This window comes from Cryptomeria japonica, chromosome 11, assembly GCF_030272615.1.
Source record: "Cryptomeria japonica chromosome 11, Sugi_1.0, whole genome shotgun sequence".
Classification (NCBI taxonomy): domain Eukaryota; kingdom Viridiplantae; phylum Streptophyta; class Pinopsida; order Cupressales; family Cupressaceae; genus Cryptomeria; species Cryptomeria japonica.
The window spans coordinates 412,395,186-412,404,268 of NC_081415.1; the positions used below are offsets into that span (position 1 = coordinate 412,395,186).

At 34.5% G+C, this 9,083-nt stretch overlaps 1 non-coding gene across 1 annotated transcript; it reads left to right on the forward strand.

Moving 5' to 3' along the window:
• The first annotated feature begins 614 nt into the window (after nt 1–614).
• On the forward strand, nt 615–685 carry TRNAT-AGU (transfer RNA threonine (anticodon AGU)). Its single transcript has one exon. It is a non-coding gene; the product is annotated as a tRNA-Thr (tRNA).
• Nucleotides 686–9,083: the final 8,398 nt, after the last annotated feature.

Sequence of the window (9,083 nt, forward strand, 5' to 3'; positions counted from 1 at the left end):
TCTGCTTCTTGATCAATCATGTTCAAGTTCAATATCTTTTCTCTTCATCGGTCGTTGTTCAATCAAGTTCGAGATCGGTATCACTTTAATCAACTCTATTCAGCTTCATCGCTTCAAATCAAGCTACAATCAAGTTCGAGATTGGTATCACTTTAATCAACTCTATTCAGCTTCATCACTTCAAATCAAGCTAAACACCTCGCTCTTCATCTAGTTCATGATCAATCAAGTTTAGAACTAGTATCTCCTAGACATAAAAATATTCTTTGAACCAATGCGTTGCTCGCACATTAATTCAAAGAGGGGCAAACGTAATACCCTAAAATTGGTCATCTAAAACATGGGCCCCTAATCTTGACAACATTGTTGGTGTTGGAAATAAGTGACACCCAGATCGATGATGGACTGGTCCAAGAGGGGCCAGTAGCTTAGTGGTAGAGCACTCTAGCAACATTAGAAGGTCCTAGGTTTGAGTCCTAGCTGGTCCATGTCTCAACATGGTATCAGAGCCAGGTCCAGGCTAGGAGCCCCAAGCACACAAGAGGTGTGGCTTAAGGGGGGTATTGGTGTTGGAAATAAGCCACACCCAGACCGATGATGGACTGGTCCAAGAGGGGCCAGTAGCTTAGTGGTAGAGCACTCTAGCAGTGTTGGAAGGTCCTAGGTTCGAGTCCTAGCTGGTCCATGTCTCAACAAACATCACCAAGGTCCTCACCAAAGGCAATTAAATCAATATTGAGCACACAATTAATTAATTCTTCAATCATCAAATATCACATGGCAAGTGAATTATTCTATATTAATTAAATATTTATTTAATTAAATAAATCATTCCAAAAAAATCATTTTGATCTATTATCTTATTTAATTTATTAAATATCCTAGCATATTTAATCAATTAATAAATTTACCATTTAATCATAAAAAAGGAATTAATTTATCACAAAAGAGGAATCAATATGCAAAGCAAGAGTTAAATTGAAAAATAAAATAAAATAATTGAATTGAAAGAGAAATCAAACTTGAGATATTATTTCTTTCTTCTAAATTGAGAACTTGAAATCAGAAAAGCAATTAATTGAATTATTACTCATTCTCTAAAATTGGAACTCAAAGCTTCTGAGAAAAGAAGTTTAGTTGAATTGAAAAGACTCTTTTCTTGAATAAATCAAAAGAATCGCATGGAATTAATTGAATTTTATCTCCAATGCAAAATCAAACTTATAATATGAATGCATTTCAATCAAACTATAATTGGAATCTATCTCAAGGTTAACTGAATCTGATCTCTCAATTATTTCAATTATCCTAAATTGTGCTTTTTCTGGATCTCTCTTGTGATTCTCTATAAATTCAGCCTTCCTCTCTCATTCAAAACACCCTGGAGATTTATTGTTATTATACAGTTTTTGCTCTGGAGTCATTGAAGATTTTGTGTTTGCTTTTTGAGATTATTGCATCTTAGTTTAATTTATTTTTGCATATTTTCATGATTGCTTGAATTCATATAGCTTACTATTCATCCATCTAGCATAATATTGCATCCATTTAGCTTAATCTCATGCTCATGTAGATTAAATCTTAATCCTTCATCTTGGTGTAATCTAGTCACTGGTATTGCTTATACAAATCTGAGAGCAATCTTATACTCCCATCTTTTAGATGGCAATTAGTCAATTTGTTATGGTTTTCATATTCATTCTTATATCTGTCTAACCATACATGTAATGACTTAATTGAAGTGTTGTGTCTTGCATCTTACAAACTTATTCCAATTTTTCACACACACAATAGATATTTTATGTTACTTATTGATGACTACTCTAGAATGATGTGGGTTGCATTTTTAAAAGAAAAATCAGAAGCTCTTGAGAAATTTAGAATCTTCAAAGCTATGGTTGAGAATGAGACGGGATTGAAGATAAAATGCTTAAGATCATATCAAGGTGGTGAATTTACATCTGGTAAATTCAATAACTTTTGTGAGAAGAATAGAATCAGAAGACAACTTTCTGCACCTAGAACTCCATTACAGAATGGATTGGTGGAAAGGAAAAATAGAACCATATTGGATGTGGCAAGGATAATGATGATTGAAGATAAATTGTTTGATATCTATTGGAGAGAAGTTGTCAATACCGTTGTATACACTTTCAATAGAGTACACATAAAAGGTGATACCAGTAAAACTCCTTATGAATTATGGTTTGTTCATACCCCTACTATTAAATATTTTAGAATTTTTGGAAGTAAATGCTACATTAGAAGAGATGATGCACTGGGAAAATTTGATCATAGAAGTGATGAAGGAATATTTTTGGGTTATTCTACTACGAGTAAAGCATATAGATGTTATAAAAAAAGATTGAATAGGATTTGGAGAGCATAAATGTTAAGGTGGACGAAGAAGTTAGCAATCAAATCAAATCATATGACTGTGGACCAGAAGATGAATTTATCAGACCTGAACTAGTAATGCAAGAAGTTGCTCAGAGCATTGAATCAGTGACTCTAGCAACATCAAAAAATTCAACTGTGATTGTTGAACAATAAAAAGAGTCAGTAAATCAAGAAAATTCAAAGACTCCCAGGTATGTGAAACTAAATCATTTTGAAGATCAGATCATTGGAGATAAAAACAAAGGTGTGATGACTAGAAGAAGGTTAGCTACTAAAGAGGTATGTTTTATTTCTCAAATTAAACCAAAATCATTTATTGAAGCAAGTAAAGATGAAAATTGGATGAAAGCAATGGAAGAGAATTAGATCAGATGGAAAAGAATAAGACATGGGAATTAGTTCCCAGACCTAAAGATAAGAATATTATTGGAACTAAATGGGCTTTTCAGGATCAAATTAAATGAGGAAGGTCAAGTTGTAAGAAATAAAGCTAGATTGGTTTGCAAAGGTTATTCATAGGAAGAAGGAATTGACTATGGTGAGACTTATGCTTCGGTTGCAAGAATTGAAGCCATAAGACTATTTCTTGCTTTTGTTGTACACAAGAACTACAAAGTATATTAGATGGATGTCAAATGATGTGCATTTCTGAATGGAGATCTTGAGGAGGAAGTCTACTTTGAGCAACCTGATGGATTTCCTTTATCAGAAGACAAGGACATGGTTTGTAGATTGAAGAAATCTTTATATGGACTAAAACAGGGCCCTAGAGCATGGTATGCTAGATTGGATATATATCTTTCTAAGCTCGATTTTAGAAAAGGTAATGTTGGCAGTAACTTATATTATAAAATTGAGCATGATGGCATACTGATTATTTAAGTCTTTTTGGATGATATCACTTTTGGAGTAGAAGAAAGCTTATGCATGAAATTTGTTGATGATATGAAGAATGAATTTGAAATGTCTATGATTGGTGGGATGAAATTTTTCTTAGGTTTATAGATTACTCAGACGGATAAAGGTATTTTCATTTGTCAAACTAAGTATGTGAAGGAATTATTTAAGAAATTTGGACTTGATAATTCAGAACCTGTCGATACTCCTATGATAATTGGTTGCAAATTGTCAAAGGATGATGAATCTCCTAAAGCGAATCCAAGTAGATACAAATCAATGATTGGTGGATTGTTGTACTTAACTCATACTAGACCTGATATAATGAATGTTATTTTTATTTCTTCTATATTTTAGTCATATCCTAGAGGAACTCATGATATTGTTGTCAAGAGGATATTCATATATTTGACAGGTACAATAGACCTTGGGCTATGGTATCCAAAGAATGATGATTTCAGATTATGTTCCTATATAGACTTTGATTGGGTAGGAGATATGGATGACAAGAAGAGAACCATTGGTGGTGAATTCTTTCTTGGAAAGAAGTTGGTTTCATGGCTTGGTAAAAAACAATCATGTACTTCATTATCTACTGCTAAAGTTGAATATGTAGCTGTTGCAACCAACTATACTCAAATTTTATGGATGAAATAGATGTTGAAAGATACAAGGATAAGTTATGATGAGCCTCTTGTTATTCACTATGATAATACTACTGCTATTGATATGTCAAAGAATCTGGTATTTCATTCCTAATCAAAACACATTTCTATAAGGTATAATTTATTGAAGGAAAAGGTTGAAGAAAAGGAAGTCAGATTAGTTTATGTGCCTACTAAGGAGCAGATTGTAGATATTGTAATAAAACCATTGCCTAAAGATACTTTTGAATATCTTAGAGATCAGTTGGGGGTTACCAACCCTCCGAAAGAGCCTTAGAGATATAGGAATGCATCAATCCGATAAGCTTATCAAGTATTTTCTTTGATTTGGATTGATGAGATGATGCTACTAATTAGGGGGAGTAGTTAGTTGTTTGGTTCAGTATTTTTGGTTTGGTATCCATCCTTTGTCATTGATGTTAAAGGGGGAGAGATGGTATTCATGTGAAAATCAGTCATATCTTTGGGGGAGATTGTTGGCATTCCTTGGCACTTGGATGTTTTTCACATTTAGTGTTTCCATCAATTCCAAAGGAGGATATTGTTGGCAATATGCTAGATTTGGTTAAGTGTTGTCATTGATGTCAACATTGTATCTAGGTTGGATATAGTTCTTCTATCCCAGTTGGACCTATCTTGGTTTGTCTTGGTGTTTATCTTGGTTTTGGCTTCGATTATGATCTGGTATAATCAGATCCTTGGATGCAATTTTGGATGCTTATTTTGGATAGTTATATGCTTTTCATATTATGTTGGTTCATGTTTTGGTACTCCGGTGACTATCACTTATGTTCTCAACTGTATTTCCTGGTATTGGTTAGCTTTACCAGTAAGTGATATTTGATATTTTGATCAGACGATTTTGGTCCAACTTATGGAATCGATTTATATCATGCTAAAGGTGCTTCTTGATCATATTTTGAGTGTTTGGTGACTTATAATGGTTGGTGTGCTATTATGGTGGTCCTATTTGGATAGGGTTAGACTTTTTGTGTTACTTCATTGAGGGTTTCTACTAGTTGGTGAAACATGCTGGATTTTGGTCTTAACAGAATTTCTAGTGGATATAATTGTTTGGATATTTGAATTAGGTCCATGCTATGTAATGAAAATCATAATATTGGTCCAGTGATACTATGTAATATAATTTTTTTTATTATAGGTTTTTGGATTTAAGGTTTAGCCGACCTTATCATAAGGTCGATGATTTGTATTTATAGGTGACTTATTCATGTAATTTTTAGATTGATAAGAGGTGTGGGATCAATGTTTATGTTTGAATTATCAAAGGAAAGTTTATGTGTGAACAAGTGATATATCATTCAACATAAGGTTTTTGGTATTGCAAGGAAGACATTTGTGCTTAATCGAAGCTGTATCAAGCATTAGGAGATGCTACTTTCATAGTTTATTCTTTCGAGATTGTAGTCTGATTTTTTGTAAGTCAGTGAGACTTATCTTTTGTGATGAGTAATGAGCTCTGGGAAGTTGGCTTGATTGCAAGTGCAATCCCCATTGTAATTATTTCACATATTGCTAAAGAAGTATTATCTAATTGTGGGTAGGGTTTCCTACCATGGTTTTTCCCTTTATTGGTTTTCCACATCAAAAATATTGGTGTTGTATGTACTATGCTTTCATGTTTTATCCTTCATTATGTTGGTTTGTTTGTGCTTTGGTTTAAAGGTTTTTGATATGCAATAGCTCTGATTTCTGATAGTAAACTGATTCACCCCCCCACTCTCAGTTTACTCCCGGTATCAAATCTGTCTAACACTTCTTCATTGTCTTCTCTACCCACTCTAGGAATTGAATAAAAACACACACATTCATGTTTCTTATCTCTCTAAAATTATTTTCCACCAACAAAAAACTTTCTAGCACTACTACATACCTTTTCTTCCACATTCTTCAAGGGCTTCAACTTATGACGAACCCCATCCTTTGTTAGGGTATAGGTCTTAGCATGACCATCATGTACAACACTCCTATTAAACTTCCATGGCCTCCCTAACAACATGTGACACGCATCCATGGGTATGATGTCCCATAGTACTTCATCATGGTAACTGTTGATCTTGAATTTTACCAAACACTGATCATTAACCAGAACTTTGTGGTCATTTTGTAACCAGGCTATTAGATATGGTTTTGGATGTCTTTCCCTTTTCAGCTTCAACTTTGTCACCATCTCTTCGAACACCAGATTATCAGTGCTCCCACTATCAATAATCACATTACAACACTTGTTTTCACGTTTGCATCTAGTGTGGAATCAACTCTTCCTCTGATATGGTTCTCTCTCCTCATTCATCAGGGTTCTAATAATTAGGGACACTCCCCTTCAACATAATTATAATGTTCAAACTAAGGTTCCTCATCTGCATGCCTGACTTGTGCTTGGCCTTCATTTCTTCTACCTATCCTTCCTTCACGTTGTGGACACTCAAAGGCTTTATGCCCTTGTTCACCACACTGGAAATAGGTTCCTCTAAAACCTCGTCTCCCAGACCCTTGTCCAAGCCTTCCTCTTCCTCTTCCTCTTTGTTCATCATTATTGTGATCATGTGGGCAATATAAATTATCACCCCTAATTTTGGTTGGGACCCACTTCATCATTTTTTTATTTTTTTTCTGATCTTCATTTTGGCTTCCAAAATATTTTCCACTGCCTCTACCACCTTGGGCTTTCCCTTTTTGATTTCCTTCAAACCTCTTATTCAACTTCTCTTCAACCTTCAAACAAAAATGATATGCTTCTTCAATACTGGTCATTCTAACCAAACTCAGCTCCTCTTGAATACTTGGTTGTAACCCATTAAGATAACAGACAACTTTCTCCTTGTCGACCTTTGCATGGCCTATTCTGATGATTATTTGTAAAATTCTTTTGTACTTCTTCATAGATTTGCTACCTTTCTTCAGTCCTTGTAGTTTCTTTAGCAGATCCAATTAATAATCCATAGGAATGAATTGTTTATTTAGTTTATCAACCGTGTGACCCCATCTAGTTATCTTTCCCTTTCCTCTTAGTTGGGCCTCTTTCCAATAGATATTTGCATGACCTTTTAGCTTTGTCTTTGCAAACTTGACCCAATCTGGGTCCTCTATCTCCTCATATTCAAAATATTCCTCCAACTCATTAATCCAATCAATTAGCTCTTCTGGGTTCAGATTCCCAGAATAATTTGAAACCTCAATTTTGGGTCTCTTCCCAATCTGAGAAATGGCCCTCCACAATCAAACCTAATCCCGATCTATTGCTTCTTCCAATTCACTTGAGGATGAATCTTCAACCTCTCCTTAGATTAAACCTTCTTCTCATCTCTTCTTGCAACGCATCAATTTATCTCTAGAGGGATATCAAACCCTCATTTGCTAAAGCATTTCTTCCGCCAGCATTTTTGGCACCAACATTTCTACTACCGTACATCACTCTTGGAGGCAACTTGAACATGGGCCCATAATCACAGATCTTGGTATGAACTGCCTCACATTCAAAGATCTATTCACACACTCAGGAACAACTCACTCTGATACCACTTGATGAAGGCACAACCCGAGAAATAGAAAAACACAACTAATTACAATAAAAGAGACACAAGAGATATTATTATTATCTAAAAACTATCAGCATTACATGCATACATGAAAATAAGAGGAATAATCCTTACAGGTTGCAATACAACAACTTACAGTTTTCTGAAAAACCCCTTACAATAAAAAACACAACTTCCAAACTCACTCTTCAAAAAATCACATCCCAAAAACTATTACAAGTTTCCTCAGATTAGTCCTAAATAGCCCTTTTCCAACTTAGATCCAAAATTACAATTTAGAAAATTACCATTTGGCAAACAAATGCCAAAACATGAAATTGGAAATATAAAAATATAGCCAGATTCAAAAATTGAAACTTTATGAAAAATTGTCTAACTTCCAGTAGCCATAACTTTTGATCTGGGAATTGGATTGATGAACTATTTTAAGCATTGGAAATCTATTTGAGTGTATAATATGCTAAGAATACTCTCCACTGACTCCTACCATTTTTGGGCCCGTTCGACACCGTTTAATGCCTCAAATCTGACTTGGAAGAATTTTTTTTTTAATTTTTTGAGGAAATTGAAACTTAAATAGCTTTCAAACCGTTAACTATTTTGACCTGATTCTTTCGCCAATGAGATTATTTTTCCTTCCTTAATCTTCTTGTAAATTTTGGTAGTCAGCTGAAAAAAGAAGCTTGTCAATTCTAAGAGTTGGAATCTCTTATTTGTCCAAAAGGGTATCCAGATCTACAAAAACATTAAAAGAGAACTTAACAAAAAAGATTTATTTGGGTGATTCAAGATTTCCCATACACCATCAAATTCTACTGCATCATTTCCCCTCTCGTTCTTGCAGTGTCTATTTCAACTATTTTCTCCATCTTGGTTTTAGGGTTTTTAGGCCTTCTTTTTAGGGTTTCACCGCTTCCTGCCTCCCGTTTTTGACCCATTGGATCCCCTTTCCTTCCTAGTCATATCAAAAAGTTGCATTTTGACCTCTTGTCAAGTCCCATGGCATCACATTTGTCCCTTTTCTATTTGGTGACTTGCTTTGACTCAGTTTACTCAGTATTACTTGTTTTTGCCTAGTTTGCCCTAATTTGCAGTTTTTCATTTGAAGCATCTCATTTCCCACTCAAAATTTTGTTGGCATATGCACACTCCAATGAGACATTGAATGTGATTGAAGGTTTTTTCATTGATGGCAACCTTACAATCCTATGGCACCGACAAATGCATTATACTGGGATCAGCAGATCACTCAGGACACCGACACTAGCACAAAGAAAAGAAGTATACCGACACAGAGGCCGACAGGATTTTGTTATATTATATTTTGTTTATTATTGTAAAAACTTTGTAAGCCGACTTGGAAAATTGTAAAATGACTCTTATATATAAAAGAGATCATTGTAGACATTTGGTAATGAGTGAGGAAGTGTTAAGGAAAAATATTAGGCAGACCTATTATGTGAAATATAGGCTAAGGGTTTATGTAAGAAGCAGAGCAGCAACCCATATTGGATCAGGCATTATAGATGCTATTGTAAAGCAATACAAGATATTGGATTTG